This window comes from Heptranchias perlo, chromosome 34 (assembly GCF_035084215.1).
Source record: "Heptranchias perlo isolate sHepPer1 chromosome 34, sHepPer1.hap1, whole genome shotgun sequence".
NCBI classification, from domain to species: domain Eukaryota; kingdom Metazoa; phylum Chordata; class Chondrichthyes; order Hexanchiformes; family Hexanchidae; genus Heptranchias; species Heptranchias perlo.
The window spans coordinates 256,764-275,402 of record NC_090358.1 but is presented as its reverse complement, the minus strand read 5'-3'; positions in this window follow the sequence as shown (position 1 = coordinate 275,402).

Below are 18,639 nucleotides of genomic sequence, written 5' to 3'. Positions count from 1 at the left end.
AATTTGTGTAATCTCTCCTCGTAACTTAACCCTTGAAGTCCGGGTATCATTCTAGTAAACATACTCTGCACTCCCTCCAAGGCCAATATGTCCTTCCGAAGGTGCGGTGCCCAGAACTGCTCACAGTACTCCAGGTGCGGTCCAACCAGGGTTTTGTATAGCTGCAGCATAACTTCAGCCCCCGTGTACTATTGTCCTCTAGATATGAAGGCCAACATTCCATTTGCCTTCTTGATTATTTTCTGCACCTGTTCATGATACTTCAATGATCTATGTACCTGAACCCCTAAGTCCCTTTGGACATCCACTGTTTTTAACTTTTTACCATTTAGAAAGTACCCTGTTCTATCCTTTTTTGATCCAAAGTGGATGACCTCACATTTGTCTACATTGAGTTCCATTTGCCACAGTTTTGCCCATTCACCGAATCTATCAATATCGCTTTGTAATTTTATCTTTTCATCTACACTGCTAACAATGCCACCAACCTTTGTGTCATCGGCAAACTTAGATATGAGACTTTCTATGCCTTCATCTAAATCGTTAATAAATATTGTGAATAATTGAGGCCCCAAGACAGATCCCTGCAGGACTCCACTAGTCACATCCTGCCAATGTGAGTACCTTCCCATTATCCCTACACTCTGTCGCCTTTCGCTCAGCCAACTTCCTAACCAAGTCCATACTTTTCCCTCGATTCCATGGGCTTCTATCTTAGCTAACAGTCTCTTATGTGGGACCTTATCAAATGCCTTCTGGAAGTCGATATAAATAACATCCATTGACATTCCCCTGCCCACTACTTTAGTCACCTCTTCAAAAAATTCAATCAGGTTTGTCAGGCACGACCTACCTTTCACAAATCCATGCTGGCTCTCTCTGATTAACTGAAAATTCTCGAGGTGTTCAGTCACCCTATCCTTATTTATAGACTCCAGCATTTTCCCCACAACAGATGTTAGGCTAACTGGTTTATAATTCCCCGGTTTCCCTCTCTCTCCTTTCTTAAAAAGCGGAGTGACATGTGCAATTTTCCAATCTAGAGGGACAGTTCCTGAATCTAGAGAACGTTGAAAGATTATAGTTAGGGCATCCGTAATGTACTCACCTATTTCCTTTAAAACCCTGGGATGGAAACCATCTGGTCCTGGGGATTTGTCACTCTTTGGTGCTATTATTTTCTTCATTACTGTTGCTTTACTTATGTTAATTTTATCAAGTCCCTGTCCCCGATTCAATATTAGTTTTCTTGGGATTTCCGGCATGCTATCCTCTTTTTCTACTGTAAATACTGACGCAAAATAATTGTTCAACATGTCCGCCATTTTCCCATTGTCAATGACAATATCCCCACTTTCAGTTTTTAAGGGGCCAACACTGCTCCTGACCACCCTCTTTTTCCTAATATAACTATAAAAGCTCTTCGTATTGGTTTTGATATCCCTTGCAAGTTTCTTTTCATGCTCTCTTTTTGTAGCCCTTACTATCTGTTTTGTGACCCTTTGTTGATCTTTGTATCTTTCCCATTCACCAGGATCTGTGCCATTTTTTGCCTTTTTGTATACCCTTTCCTTATGTCTTATACTGTCCCTTACCTCTTTAGTTGTCCATGGCTGTTTTTTTTGGCAAGTAGAGTTCTTGCCCCTCAGGGGTATAAACCAATTCTGTATCACGTTAAATGTTTCTTTAAACATTTCCCACTGATCATCAGTCGTTTTACCCATTAACAGATTTGCCCAGTTCACTGTGGACAGTCTCTGTCTCATCCCATTGAAGTCGGCCTTACCCAAGTCTAGAATCTTAGCAGCTGATTCACTTTTTCCCCTTTCAAACACTACATTGAACTCGATCATGTTATGATCGCTATTGGATAGATGTTCACACACAGTTAAGCTGTTAACTAAATCTGGTTCATTACTCATTACTAAATCTAGTATGGCTTGCCCCCTTGTTGCCTCTAGGACATACTGCTGTAGAAAACTATCCCGGACACACTCAAGAAATTCACTACCTTTCTGACAGTTGCTTGTTTGCTTTTCCCAATCTGTGTGAAGGTTAAAGTCCCCCATTAAGATCACTATGCCTTTCTTACACGCTTGTCTAATCTCTGCATTTATACAATCTCGCACTTCAGAGCTGCTGCCAGGGCTCCAATATACAACTCCCACTATAGTCTTAGATCCTTTCCTATTTCTCAATTCAACCCATAAGGTTTCTGTTGGATGCTTACCTCTCGTTATATCCCCCTTTATCATTGAAGTGATTTCATCTCTAATCACTGAGGCTACTCCTCCCCCTCTTCCATTTTCCCTATCTCTCCTGTAGACCTTATAACCCGGTATATTTAGTTCCCAATCCTGACCATCCTGCAGCCATGTCTCAGTAATAGCTATCATGTCATACCCTCCAATTTGAATTTGAACCTGTAGTTCATTTAATTTATTCCTTATACTCTGTGCATTTGTATATAGAACTCTTAGTTGGGCCACACACTCTAGCCTGAACTTCAGCTTTGATGCTGGGTTAATCGCCTTATGCCTTCTAGTTTTTATTTTATCTGTCATGCCTAAAGTACACTATCTTCCCACTGCTCTACGCTTTTCCCTTTCACTTGTTCTTGAACAACTGTTTGTACTATTTGTATTGTAGATTTCCCCAGGGTCTTCCCCTCTCTTGCTGCTCTCAACTTTACTCCCTTCTGACTCCCCGCTCAGGTTCCCATCCCCCTGCCAATCTAGTTTAAACCTTTCCCAACAGCACTAGCAAATACCCCCGCGAGGACATTGGTCCCGGTCCTGCTTGGGTGTAACCCGTCCCGCTTGTACAGGTCCCACCTTCCCCAGAACCGGTCCCAATGTCCCAGGAATCTAAATCCCTCCCTCCTACACCATCCCTGCAGCCACGCATTCATCCTGTCTATTCTCCTGTTCCTATACTCACTAGCACGTGGCACTGGTCGTAATCCTGAGATCACTACCTTTGAGGTCCTGCTTTTTAATTTATCTCCTAACTCCTTAAATTCACCTTGCAGGACCTCATCCCTTTTTTTACCTATGTCGTTGGTACCAATATGGACCACGACTACTGGCTGTTCACCCTCCCCCTCCAGAATGCCCTGCAGCCGCTCCATGACATCCTTGACCCTAGCACCAGGGAGACAACATACCATCCTGGAGTCACGTTTGCGGCCGCAGAAACGCCTATCTGTTCCCCTTACAATTGAATCCCCTATCACTATGGCCATGCCACTCTTCTTCCTCCCCTCCTGTGCAACAGAGCCACCCGTGGTGCCACAAACTTGACATTCCCCAGATAAGCCATCTCCCCCAACAGTATCCAAAGCAGAATACCTGTTTGAGAGGGAGATGGCCCCAGGGGACTCCTGCTCTACCTGCCTAGTCCTTTTACTCTGCCTGGCGGTCACCCATTTCCTTTCTGCCTGCGTAATCTTTACCTGCGGTGTGACCACCTCACTGAACGTGCTATCCACGATCGTCTCAGCATCACGGATGCTCCACAGTGAATCCACCCGCAGCTCCAGCTCTGAAATACGGTTAGCCAGTAGCTGCAGCTGGACACACTTCCTGCACACATGGTCACCAGGGACACCTGTAGTGTCCATGACTTCCCACATAGTGCAGGAGGAGCATATCACGGGTGCGAGCTGTGCTGTCATCACTTGCCTTAGATTTACATTGCGTTCACCTCTCAGACTCTCCTCCCGCTCTCGGTCTCTCCTTTTATACTGTGCTCACCTCTCGGACTCTCCTGCCTCACCTGTGACGTTGCACAGTAGTTGTCTCTTGTTGCAGGTCTGCTGCTGCTTTTATTCCCCAATCTCAGTCTTCTACACTCAGGTCCACTGCCGCTCTATGGAAAAAGTTAGGAAAAGCAAGGCAAAGCAGCACCTCCTTCCCCCACTTCACCAAACTCCCACACTTACCAAACTCTCAGCAGTTCACACTGTGTTGTCCGCACACTGTGCTGTCGCAGGTCAGCTTGGACTCTTCCACCGCAGACTGGGGGGTCAATGAGTCAGAGAGGGACATGACTTGTCTCTTTCACTCCACTCTCTAACACCTTGACTTAGCAATATTTTTATTACATTGTACAGAATAATGATCACTCAAACTCCATCTTCCCAGAGGGAAGCAGGGAATGGCATAGGCTTGATTCCTTCTTGCTCACAGCTTCCCTCTGTGCATCTCTCGGCATTCTCCGAAGGGCCTATTGAGGCACTTATCGCTTCCTCCTTACAAGCAGCAACTCCAACTGCCCCATCCTACTCTCTCCTTCCCATTCAATGTGCCCACTGGGGGCTAATCTTGCCAGCCTTCCTCTCCCATCGCTGACCCAATATATCAATGTCCTTTTGAAGACAGGATGCCAAAATTGCACATAATATTCAAAATGAGAACTCAGTAATGATTTGTAAGCCAATATGAAAGCTATTTTAACCTGGCATAATTAAATTCTGTGGAGATTTTTCCTGTTAGTTGATTAGCCTGGTTGACAGCTTCACATTGACTTTCAGTGAATGGTCAGTAAATCCACTCAAATCCTTCAGCTTTTATATATTTGCTTTTGGATAGTCCTTCGTGGAGCCATATCTCTAACAGAGATGACTGCAGAGATAGTGGATGCATTGGTCAAGGCCAGCATTTATTGCCCATCCCTAATTGCCCTCGAGAAGATGGTGGTGAGCCAACTTCTTGAACCACTGCAGTCAGTGTGGTGAAGGTTCTCCCACAGTGCTGTTAGGAAGGGAGTTCCAGGATTTTGACCCAGCGACAATGAAGGAACGGCGATATATTTCCAAGTCAGGATGGTGTGTGACTTGGAGGGGAACGTGCAGGTGGTGTTGTTCCCATGTGCCTGCTGCCCTTGTCCTTCTAGGTGGTAGAGGTCGTGGGTTTGGGAGGTGCTGTCGAAGAAGCCTTGGCAAGTTGCTGCAGTGCATCCTGTGGATGGTACACACTGCAGCCACTGTGCGCCGGTAGTGAAGGGAGTGAATGTTTCGGGTGGTGGATGGGGTGCCAATCAAGCGGGCTGCTTTGTCCTGGATGGTGTCAAGCTTCTTGAGTGTTATTGGAGCTGCACTCATCCAGGCAAGTGGAGAGAACTGCTTGATAGCACTGTCGACGACACCGTCCATCACTTTGCTGATGATTGAGAGTGGACTGATGGGGCAGTAATTGGCCGGATTGGATTTGTCCTGCTTTTTGTGGACAGGACATACCTGGGCAATTTTCCATATTGACTACAGATTGATCAACACTTTCACTGTCGTTATCACCCACACTCATCAGGTACAGTTGAACGATACAACGGCATGTTGAAGAACTAAACTTTGTGAGGAAACGGGGCTTAAGTGGGGAGATGTATGACCTTTAGCCCTCATGGTCATGAGGTCCTCAACCAGCAGGGTGACAGGACTGTCACCACATGAGATTGTGATGGGACGGCCACAACGTCTGCCGTTCTCAGCACCTCTGTCCATAAAACAAATGGATATACATACAATGGAGGAGGACATGCTGCAGTATTGCGTTGCTTTAACTAATTGTATTTCTAGTTTTCACCAGCAGGTCAAACAAGCACAACTTGAGCCCACAGGAGAGAAGTGTCACAGTATTGAGCCAGGAGATACTGTCTACATAAAAATCTTCAAGCGAAAGAATGGACTCCAACCTCGTTTTGAGGGACCTTATCAAGTACTACTCACAACAAATACTGCTGTAAAAGTGAAAGAACGACCTTCGTGGATACACGCATCCCACTGTAAAAAATCCTTGAACCAGGACTCTGACGGTGAAAAAAAAAACTGACTGATTAATTAAACTGTTGCAGCATGGCATGTCCTAAACTTTTAAATCAAATGAGAATAATTGGCTCGGCATGCCTGATCGTGTGGGTGGGAACTGGCATAAAACCTGCTACAACCCCTGCTGCAAGTCGACTCAATCGTGTTTCAAGGGAACTGCATGTCAATACTTTCTTATACATGTCATATATGTATGCAAAGCGTCAAGGTATCTCCAGTTGCTGGGTGTGCTCACATATCCCAATTCAATCCAAGGGAGGCATTCCCCTCAGACCAGTCCCCCCAACTTCCCAAGAAATAGCGGAGTGGGTAATAAATCAAATTTAAATTAATGGGAACAGAATGCGAGATAGTGGCTGGATGAGTGCGAGAACAAATAAGACAATGTTTGTGAGAAAGCAATGGAAGGAGTACACAATCACAACAAAATGTGAAACCAGATTTCGGGGGTGGTACCAACCTAATTACGATCAGACCCATAAACCTCCTTTTCTAATCCTTACAAATACACCAAGAACTAATGGAGCAATATGTTTGAGTAAGAATTCAGTAGGGGGTGATATAGTGGGATGGAGTAATTGCACTCAGTATATAAATATGACAGAAACCAGCATCAGTAGTACCATCAGATGGAAGCCTTGCACAGGTGGCCAAATTTACATAGATAGAATAAACATAAAGAATTCCCCTGCAATTACTGCGTATAATGAAACCTACTTTATTTGTGGCCACAAGGCATGTCCATGGTTGCCTCAAAGATGGACAGGATCATGTTACTTGGGATATGCGATCCCATATATCTGACACTCATCATCCCTGCCTCAATATCCTACTGGGCAATGAGTAAAGAGGGTAATTACTGAGGCTGACCGATTCTGGGCCATTGCTTTCCCTAGGTGGGGAGTGAGCATGGCCACCAGAGAAATTATTAAATTAGCCAAAATCTGGGAAATAATTGCTAATGATACGGCAGAAGCCTTAAAGGAAATTAAGCGCAGAAATGATAGCCATTCGTACGGTCACCTTACAAAACCGTATGGCCCTTGATTACCTATTGGCAGAGAAAGGAGGAACATGCGCACTAATTGGATCTGAATATTGTACCTACATACCTGATAGTTCAGAGAATATTACTAATTTGGCCGATCACATTCAAAGGGAAGTTGAGAAATTCAAGCAGCCCCCTTCATTCACTCTTTGGCGCTGGGCAACAGGATGGCTGGGTTCTATTGGGACTTCTCTAGTTCAGGGACTAGTCTTATTTGTTGTTATAATTCTTATAGCCTATTGCTTTGTCAAATGCTGCTGTGTTATGATGTCCAATCTGGGTACACATATAGCGCCCACAAATTTGATGGTGCAAGTAGGGGTGACACAGGATGAGGTGCAGGAGGAGTTTGAACGTCTGGGTGGAATAATGCTCTATTAGAGTATTGTCCTTTTATATATATATATATAGGACAAAAGGGGGGAATGTGGAAAACCATAAAGAAATGCCTGACCAAATTAACTTTCTAATACACCTGAACCATAAAGCTGACCATATTAATTTCCTAATACCCTTAAAACCAAAAAAAAGAAGAAATGCATGATGGATAAGTTGACCATGTTAGCTGACCAGCTGAATATAATAGAAAGCTTATGTTTTAGTTCTCACCAAAGACACACAGAAGAGCTATTGTCTGCTTATGAGATAACTGTCTGACTAACAGAAATGAATGACCATATAGCCTTGAGACTAGGTACAGACCCACTGATAAGAAAAACTGTTACTAAGGAAACATGCTTTCCCAGACAATGTTTAAAAGAATCACGAGGCAGTCATGAGGAACCAGAGGGTGGGTTCCCTATTTTGATTGACTAACCACTTGAACTAATAAAGAATGTACATGTACGCCCATATTCTATGATAGACAGACATTACTAATTAAACTGTATAAATGTGAACTGTTTTCCTATGTACAGTGAAGAGGTTGTTCTAACCATTGTTTTAGAGCACTCTTCCCTTGAGCTCAAGTTTCTTTTAATTAAAATTCTTACTTGTCTGAAAATAAGTGTTTGGAGTTAATGCATTGTATATATTAGGTAATTAAGTCTTCGACAATTTTTAGACTGTGCCCCCTACTCCTAAAATCCCCAACCAGCGGAAATGGTTTCTCTCTATCCACCCTATCTGTTCCCCTTAATATCTTATAAACTTCGATCAGATCACCCCTTAACCTTCGAAACTCCAGAGAATACAACCCCAATTTGTGTAATCTCTCCTGGTAACTTAACCCTTGAAGTCCGGGTATCATTCTAGTAAACCTACGCTGCACTCCCTCCAAGGCCAATATGTCCTTCCGAAGGTGCGGTGCCCAGAACTGCTCACAGTACTCCAGGTGCGGTCTAACCAGGGTTTTGTATAGCTGCAGCATAACTTATGCCCCCGTGTACTCTCCTCCTCCAGCTATAAAGGCCAGCATTCCATTTGCCTTATTGATTATTTTCTGCACCTGTTCATGACACTTCAATGATCGATGTACCTGAACCCCTAAGTCCCTTTGGACATCCACTGTTTTTAACTTTTTACCATTTAGAAAGTACCCTGTTCTATCCTTTTTTGATCCAAAGTGGATGACCTCACATTTGTCTACATTGAATTCCATTTGCCACAGTTTTGCCCATTCACCTAATCGATCAATATCGCTTTGTAATTTTATGTTTTCATCTACACTGCTTACAATGCCACCAATCTTTGTGTCATCGGCAAACTTAGATATGAGACTTTCTATGCCTTCATCTAAGTCGTTAATAAATATTGTGAATAATTGAGGCCCCAAGACAGATCCCTGCGGGACTCCACTAGTCACATCCTGCCAATGTGAGTACCTACCCATTATCCCTACTCTCTGTCGCCTTTCGCTCAGCCAACTTCCTAACCAAGTCCATACTGTTCCCTCGATTCCATGGGCTTCCATCTTAGCTAACAGTCTCTTATATGGGACCTTATCAAATGCCTTCTGGAAGTCCATATGAATAACATCCATTGACATTCCCTTGTCCACTACTTTAGTCACCTCTTCAAAAAATTCAATCAGGTTTGTCAGGCACTACCTACCTTTCACAAATCCATGCTGGCTCTCTCTGATTAACTGAAAATTCTCGAGGTCTTCAGTCACCCTATCCTTAATTATAGACTCCAGCATTTTCCCCACAACAGATGTTAGGCTAACTGGTCTATAATTCCTCGGTTTCCCTCTCTCTCCTTTCTTAAAAAGCGGAGTGACATGTGCAATTTTCCAATCTAGAGGGACAGTTCCTGAATCTAGAGAACTTTGAAAGATTATAGTTAGGGCATCTGCAATGTGCTCACCTACTTCCTTTAAAACCCTGGGATGGAAACCATCTGGTCCTGGGGATTTGTCACTCTTTAGTGCTATTATTTTCTTCATTACTGTTGCTTTACTTATGTTAATTTTATCGAATCCCTGTCCCCGATTCAATATTATTTTTCTTGGGATTTCCGGCATGCTATCCTCTTTTTCTACTGTAAATACTGACGCAAAGTAATTGTTCAACATGTCCGCCATTTCCCCATTGTCAATGACAATATCCCCACTTTCAGTTTTTTAAGGGGCCAATACTGTTCCTGACCCTCCTCTTTTTCCCAATATAACTATAAAAGTTCTTCGTATTGGTTTTGATATCCATTGCGAGTTTCTTTTCATACTCTCTTTTTGTAGCCCTTACTATCTGTTTTGTGACCCTTTGTTGATCTTTGTATCTTTCCCATTCGCCAGGATCTGTGCCATTTTTTTCCTTTTTGTATACCCTTTCCTTATGTCTTATACTGTCCCTTACCTCTTTAGTTGTCCATGGCTGTTTTGTTTGGCAAGTAGAGTTCTTGCCCCTCAGGGGTATAAACAGATCCTGTATCTCAACTCCATTTACCTGCATTTCTTCCATATCCCTTGAGACCCTTACCCAACAAAAATCTATCAATCTCAGTCTTGAAAATTTCAATTGACCCCCAGCATCCACAGCCTTTTAGGTGAGAGAATTCCAGATTTCCTCTACCCTTTGTGTGAAAATGTGCTTCCTGATTTCACTCCTAAACGGCCAAGCTCTAATTTTAAGATTATGCCCCCTTGATCTTGATTACCCCAACAGAGGAAATAGAGCCTCTCTATTTACCTATCAAATCCTTTCATCTTAAACGCTTCAATTAGATCACCCCCTTAATATTCTTAGCTCAAGGGAATACAAGCCAAGTTTATGCAAACTGTCCTCATAATTTAACCCTCTAAGCCCCAGTATCATTCTGGTGAATCTGCACTGCACCCTTTTGAAAAGATTCGACCTGACTCCAATTGGATATCGTGATACTTTATTAACTTCACACAAGGATCAACACAGGCAAGTATCTAAGCAGTAGTTAACAGTATAGAACAAGAATTAGATTACCCGTTCTGTTCTGGGTAGGCATTGTGTCCACTTCTTGCTTCCTCTCGCGAGGCGGGAGTCCGAGGTCAGGCGATTGGAGCAGGAGGTGCTTGGCCTGGAGTCCCGTCTCGGTCAGGCCGCCGAGGATCCAGCCCTGCGGCGGGCGTACGAAGAGAAGGACACTCTGAGGGACCTGAGACTGGTCGGGTCCCGAGGAGCGTACGTGAGGTCGCGGCTCCAGCTCCTTCGGGACCTGGACCGCGGCTCCCCCTTCTTCTACTCGCTGGAAAAGTGGCGGGGGGCCCGTAAGCAGCTCCTTACGCTGCTGGCCGATAACGGGTCCCTCGTCTCGGACCCGGAGGGAGTCAGGGCCCGGGCACGATCCTACTATGAGGCTCTGTTCTCTCCTGATCCGTCCAGCGAGGAGGCGCGCAGAGTTTTGTGGGAGGACCTGCCGAAGGTCGGCCAGGAGGACGCTGACCGGCTGGACGCTCCGCTGAGTCTGGCGGAGCTGACCGGCGCCCTCCACCAGCTCTCTAGGGGGAAATCCCCGGGGCTGGATGGGCTGACCGTGGAGTTCCTCAGGGCCTTCTGGGACGTCCTGGGGGAATGTCTGGCGACCGGGGAGATGCCCCTTTCATGGCGCAGGGCGGTCGTGGTCCTGCTGCCTAAGAAGGGGGATCTCCGCCACCTTAAAAACTGGTGCCCGGTCTCCCTCCTCAGCATGGATTATAAGGTCTTTGCCAAGGCGATGTCTGCTCGCCTCGGCACCGTGCTGGCCCACATGATCCACCCTGACCAGTCCTACACGGTCCCGGGCCGGAAGATCCACGATAACATCCACCTGGTCCGGGACCTGATCCACCACTCCCAGAGGGCTGGTCTGTCGGTCGCCTTCCTTTCCCTGGATCAGGAGAAGGCGTTCGACAGGGTGGATCACGAGTACTTATTCGGGACTCTGCGCGCGTTCGGGTTCGGGTCGCATTTTGTCGCCCGGATCCGACTTCTGTATGCCGCCGCGGAGTGTCTGATTAAGGTTAACGGATCCTTGACGGCGCCCCTTCGCTTCGGGAGAGGAGTGCGTCAGGGGTGCCCCATGTCCGGCCAATTATACGCCGTCTGCGTGGAGCCTTTCCTGCGCCTCTTGCACAAGAGGTTGTCGGGACTGGCTCTGCGCGAGCCGGGCGTGGAGGTCGTCCTCTCGGCTTACGCCGACGACGTGCTCCTCGTGGTCACCGATCCCCTCGACTTGCGGAGGATGCGCGAGTGTCAAAGGGTCTACTCTGCCGCGTCCTCTGCAAGGATCAACTGGGAGAATGTTCCGGACTCCTGGTGGGTCAGTGGCGGGTGGACTCCCTGCCGAAGGAGCTCAGGCCTTTCGCCTGGAGTACCACGCACCTCCGGTACTTGGGAGTCTACCTCGGCCCTGCCGAGGAAGCCTGGCCGGCGAACTGGGTAGAGCTGGAGGCCAAAGTTGCCGCTCGCCTGGCGCGCTGGACAGGACTGCTCCAAGTGTTATCCTACAGGGGTCGAGTGCTGGTCATAAACCAGCTGGTGGCCGCCATGTTGTGGTACCGGTTGGTCCCTTTGATCCCTCCTCCTGATTTTGTCGCCAAGATTCAGAAGAAGCTCGTGGACTTCTTCTGGGCCAAAGGGATACACTGGGTCGCTGCCGCAGTCCTGAGTCTCCCGCTTAGGGAGGGCAGTCAGGGGCTGGTGTGCGTCCACACCCAGGTGGCAACTTTCCGCCTTCGGATGCTGCAGCGATACCTGTACGTTAAGCGTCCTCTTAGATGGCGTGCGCCGGCGACGTATTTTTTCCGCCAGCTGCACGGCCTGAACTACGACACGCAGCTCCTGTGCATCTCGCTGCTGGGCGGCCGCATGTCTTTGCAGGAGCTGCCTGTCTTTTACCAGGATCTGATCAGGGTCTGGAACATGGTTGCCTCCAGTCGGGGCTCTCGCCCGTCGGGGGTAGCGGCCGTCCTGCAGGAGCCGCTGTTCGGGAATCCGTTCCTCCGCGGTATCAGATTCGGCCGCTCGCGGCTGACGGAGCGGATGGCCATGGCTGGTCACAACTTGAGCCGTCTCTCGGAAATTCCCTCCGTGCCGTTTCACTCCGCGCGGAGGGATTTCCTGTACGGGCTGCTCCTGCACACTCTCCACTTCCTCGCCCTCGTCTCTCGCCCGGACACGCCCTGGCGTACCATCCTGCTGTCCGGCGGAGACGTGGGTCCCCACTGGAGGGCTCTCTACACAGGGGTCCTCCCGTGTTACATCGGGGATCTGGGGTGGAGGGTGGCGCACGGAGCAGTCGCGTGCAATCGGCGTTTACGCCACTTCACGGACTCCCAGGCCGCCTGCAATTTTTGCGGCCTGGATGAGTCCGTGTTTCATTTATTCACGGGGTGTGGGAGACTGCAGCCCCTGTTTGATTATTTGGAGGGGCTGCTCCTCAGGTTCTGGCTGTGCTTCAGTCCCACGCTCCTGATCTTTGGCTGCCCGGTGAGGAGGGGGGCGGGCAGGTCGGTGGACGTCCTTGTGGGCCTGCTCCTGGGCCTGTCCAAGGTGGCCATCCACAGGTCCAGGTTGCTCGTGGCCCGTGGGGGCGGTCGCTCGGCCTGTCTGCCTCTCTTCCGCGAAATGCTCCGCGCCGGGGTGGCCCTGGAGATGGAGCACGCGGTGTCTGCCGGTACGCTCGAGGCTTTCCGCGACCGGTGGGCACCGCAGGGGCTGGAGTGTATCCTGGACGAGGAAAATAAAATTTTAATTTGATACTTGGTTTTGGTTTCTTTGGATTTTCACACATAAAAAGAAAAAAAAGAGAAAAAAAAAATGTCCCAATCAGCCTGAGGCAGAGTCCGAGGCCCACGGGCTACGGAACGTCAACCCGGATTCGCACAAAAAAAAGAAAAGAAAATAAATAAATAAAAAAAAGAAAAAGAAAAACTTCACACAAGGATCAACACAGGCAAGTGTCTAAGCAATAGTTAACAGTATAGAACAAGAATTAGATTACCCGTTCTGTTCTGGGTAGGCAGTGTGTCCACTTCTTGCTTCCTCTCACTTCTATTTTCTTTCTTCTCTACCCTGAGTCTGAGTCGGGGCTGGCTACTCATACCTCGCCTACTAACCCCTGGTCCCCCTTTTCACTGCAGCAAAATACATCCAATCAGGTATTTTCCAAAATACTCCCTCTAATTACCCAATCGTATAGATGACACGTACTAGTCCATAAGAGACAGTGGCTTGTGGACCCCTTACCTCTCCTTATCCCGAGCACCATGTTCCCCAGTCCCTGCAGTTGATAAATCGCCCTATAGGCCTTGAAGGTGACAGGAGGTGGCGAGTTTCAGCATTCCAGTATGTCTGAAGGAGTGGGGGTTACTGTTACGTTCTTCCCTTAGTATGTAATAGCAAGATTCCCATGACTGTTAGTGCCTGCAGCTGCACTAAGTTGATTTAAAAGCAGTCTATATTATAGTACAGTACTTTCAGCTAAAGGCTTAACTAATTAACCCTTTCGAGCCCGGATCCCCTAAATATCTTAACCTATATTTGCTTACAACCTCCTCCAAGGCAAATATATCCTTCCTGAGGTGCGGTGCCCAAAACTGAACGCAGTATCTCCCGATGGGGTCTAACCAGAGAGCTGTACAGCTGTAACATAACTTCCATCCCTTTGTATTCCAGCCCCCTTGAGATAAAGGCCAACATTCCAATAGTCTTTTTACTCTTTGTATCTTTGCAGTAGCTTTTAGTGATTTGTGTACATATACCCCTAAATCCCTTTGCTACTCCACAGCTTCTAGTCTTTCACCATTAAGAAAATATTATGATTTATCTTTCTCTGATCCAAAGTGGATGAACTCACACTTCCCCACATTAAATTCCATCTGCTATAGTTTTGCCCACTCATTTAGTCTGTCTATGGCCCTTTGTAACTGTGACTCCAAACTTTCTCGCTCCACAGATGCTGCCTAACCTGCTGAGTGTTTCCAGCATTTTCTGTTTTTATTTCAAATTTCCAGCATCCGCAGTATTTTGCTTTTGTTTTACTCTTTATTTTAAGTTCCTTTATTAGTTGTGTCCCTTAAAAAGGGGGGTTGGGGGGCGGCAGGTGTAAATTATTTTTTTCCGTTCATAGAATCATAGAATGATACAGCAAAGAAGAAGGCCATTTGGCCCATTGTGTTTGTGCCAGCTCTTTGAAGGAGCTATCTAATTAGCCCAACTTCCCAGCTCTTTCCCTATAGCTCTGCAAAGTTTTCCCCTTTTCCCTTTTGAAAATTATTATTAAATCTGCTTCCACCACCCTTTCAGGCAGTGCATTCCAGATCAGAACAACTCACTGTGTAAAAAAAATTCTCTTCATTACACCTCTGGTTCTTTTGCCAATTACCTTAAATCTGTGCGCTCTGGTTACTGATCCACCCGCCAGTGGAAACAGATTCTCCTTATTTACTCGATCAAAACCCATCATAATTTTGAACAGCTCAATTAGATCTCCCCTTAACCTTCTCTCCTCTAAGAAGAACAACCCCAGCTTCTCGAGTGTCTCCACGTAACTGAAGTCCAGCATCCCTGGTATTATTCTAGTAAATCACCTCTGCACCCTCTCTAAGGCCTTGACATCCTTCCTGAAGTGTGGTGTCCAGAATTGGACACAATACTCCAGCTAGGGCCTAAACCAGTGTTTTATAAATGTTCAGCATAACTTCCTTGCTTTTGTACTCTATGCCTGTTTATAAAGCCCAGGATCCCATATGCTTTTCTTAACAGCCTTCAAAGATTTGTGTACAAACACCCCCAGGTCTCTCTGTTCCTGCACCCCCTTTAAAATTGTACCATTTAGTTTATATTGCCTCTCCTCATTCTTCCTACGAAAAAGTATCACTTCACACTTCTCTGCGTTAAATTTCACCTGTCATGTGTCTGCCCATTTCACCAGTCTGTTGATGTCCTCCTGGAGTCTGTTACTATCCTCCTCATTCCCATGTTTCGTGTCATGGTTACCCCATGTGTTGATGCACTGCGGCAACCCCGTCATCCTTATGGATCATTTAGAGTCATTGCCACGGAAACGATGCGCGGCTCCTCCCTTCTCAGATAAACATTTGCCATCACTTTTTCCTGGAGATGACGACACCCCTTTAAAGGCAATGCCAGTCCACACACTGGATATTTAGCCATAGAATCATAGAATCATAGAAGTTTACAACATGGAAACAGGCCCTTCGGCCCAACATGTCCATGTCGCCCAGTTTATACCACTAAGCTAGTCCCAATTGCCTGCACTTGGCCCATATCCCTCTATACCCATCTTACCCATGAAACTGTCCAAATGCTTTTTAAAAGACAAAATTGTACCCGCCTCTACTACTGCCTCTGGCAGCTCGTTCCAGACACTCACCACCCTTTGAGTGAAAAAATTGCCCCTCTGGACCCTTTTGTATCTCTCCCCTCTCACTTTAAATCTATGCCCCCTCGTTATAGACTCCCCTACCTTTGGGAAAAGATTTTGACTATCTACCTTATCTATGCCCCTCATTATTTTATAGACTTCTATAAGATCACCCCTAAACCTCCTACTCTCCAGGGAAAAAAGTCTCAGTCTATCCAACCTCTCCCTATAAGTCAAACCATCAAGTCCCGGTAGCATCCTAGTAAATCTTTTCTGCACTCTTTCTAGTTTAATAATATCCTTTCTATAATAGGGTGACCAGAACTGTACACAGTATTCCAAGTGTGGCCTTACTAATGTCTTGTACAACTTCAACAAGACATCCCAACTCCTGTATTCAATGTTCTGACCAATGAAACCAAGCATGCTGAATGCCTTCTTCACCACCCTATCCACCTGTGACTCCACTTTCAAGGAGCTATGAACCTGTACTCCTAGATCTCTTTGTTCTATAACTCTCCTCAACGCCCTACCATTAACGGAGTAGGTCCTGGCCCAATTCGATCTACCAAAATGCATCACCTCACATTTATCTAAATTAAACTCCATCTGCCATTCATCGGCCCACTGGCCCAATTTATCAAGATCCCGTTGCAATCCTAGATAACCTTCTTCACTGTCCACAATGCCACCAATCTTGGTGTCATCTGCAAACTTACTAACCATGCCTCCTAAATTCTCATCCAAATCGTTAATATAAATAACAAATAACAGCGGACCCAGCACCGATCCCTGAGGCACACCGCTGGACACAGGCATCCAGTTTGAAAAACAACCCTCTACAACCACCCTCTGTCTTCTGTCGTCAATCCAATTTTGTATCCAATTGGCTACCTCACCTTGGATCCCGTGAGATTTAACCTTATGTAACAACCTACCATGCGGTACCTTGTCAAAGGCTTTGCTAAAGTCCATGTAGACCACGTCTACTGCACAGCCCTCATCCATCTTCTTGGTTACCCCTTCAAAAAACTCAATCAAATTCGTGAGACATGATTTTCCTCTCACAAAACCATGCTGACTGTTCCTAATCAGTCCCTGCCTCTCCAAATGCCTGTTGATCCTGTCTCTCAGAATACCCTCGAACAACTTACCCACTACAGATGTCAGGCTCACCGGTCTGTAGTTCCCAGGCTTTTCCCTGCCGCCCTTCTTAAACAAAGGCACAACATTTGCTACCCTCCAATCTTCAGGCACCTCACCTGTTCGGGGCACCACGGGTGGCTCTGCTGCACAGGAGGGGAGGAAGAAGAATGGCAGGGCTATAGTGATAGGGGATTCCATTGTAAGGGGAACAGATAGGCGTTTCTGCGGCCGCAAACGTGATTCCAGGATGGTATGTTGCCTCCCTGGTGCTAGGGTCAAGGATGTCACGGAGCGGCTGCAGGGCATTCTGGAGGGGGAGGGTGAACAGCCAGTAGTCATGGTCCATATTGGTACCAACGACATAGGTAAAAAAAGGGATGAGGTCCTGCAAGGTGAATTTAAGGAGTTAGGAGATAAATTAAAAGGCAGGACTTCAAAGGTAGTGATCTCAGGATTACTACCGGTGCCACGTGCTAGTGAGTATAGGAACAGGAGAATAGACAGGATGAATGCGTGGCTGCAGGGATGGTGTAGGAGGGAGGGATTTAGATTCCTGGGACATTGGGACCAGTTCTGGGGAAGGTGGGACCTGTACAATTGTGACGGGTTACACCCGAGCAGGACCGGGACAAATGTCCTCGCGGGGGTGTTTGCTAGTGCTGTTGGGGAAGGTTTAAACTAGAGTGGCAGGGGGATGGGAACCTGAGCGGGGAGTCAGAAGGGAAGAAAGTTGAGAGCAGCAAGAGAGGGGAAGACCCAGGGGAAATCTACAATACAAATAGTACAAACAGTTGTTCAAGAAGAAGTGAAAGGGAAAAGCGTAGAGCAGCGGAAAGAAAGTGTATTTTAGGCACTACAGATAAAGTGAAAACTAGAAGGCGTAAGGCGATTAACCCAGCATCAAAGCCGTGGCAGGGGGTTGGGAACCTGAGCAGGGAGACAGAGGAAAGCGTATCAGGAAGGGACAGAAGGTATGGAGTAAAAGGAAAAGTGTTAAAAAAGGAAAAAGCAGGAACTAAGTGTCACAAAACATATTTGAAAGTTCTTTATCTGAATGCACGTAGCATTCGTAACAAAATGGACGAGTTAACGGCACAAATAACGACGTATGGATATGATCTTGTGGCCATTACAGAAACATGGCTGCAGGGTGACAACGACTGGGAATTAAATATGCCAGGGTATTTAACAATCAGGAAGGACAGGCAGGAAGGAAGGGGAGGTGGGGTGGCTATGTTAATAAGGGACGGAATCACTGTAATACAGAGAAAAGATATTGGGACAAAGGATCAGGATAATGAAACAGTTTGGGTAGAGATAAGGAATAATAAGGGGCAAATAACACTCGTGGGCGTAGTATATAGGCCTCCTAATAGTTGCAACTCTGCTGGAAGAAGTATTAATCAGGAAATAGTAGGGGCATGTAATAAGGGAACAGCTATAATTATGGGGGATTTTAACTATCATATTAACTGGACAAATCAAATTGGGCAGGGTAGCCTTGAGGAAGAGTTTATTGAGTTTATTAGGGTTGGATTTCTTGAGCAGTATGTAACTGATCCTACAAGGGGGCAAGCAACCTTGGACCTGGTCCTGTGTAATGAGCCAGGATTAATTAATAATGTCCTAGTTAAGGATCCCCTTGGAATGAGTGACCATAACATGGTTACATTCCATATCCAATTAGAGGGTGAGAAGGTTGGTTCTCAAACAAGCGTACTGAGCTTGAATAAAGGAGACTATGATGGTATGAGAGCGGAATTGATTAAAGTGGACTGGGAAAATAGATTAAAGGGTAAGATGGTACATGAGCAGTGGTGTTCATTTAAGGAGTTATTTT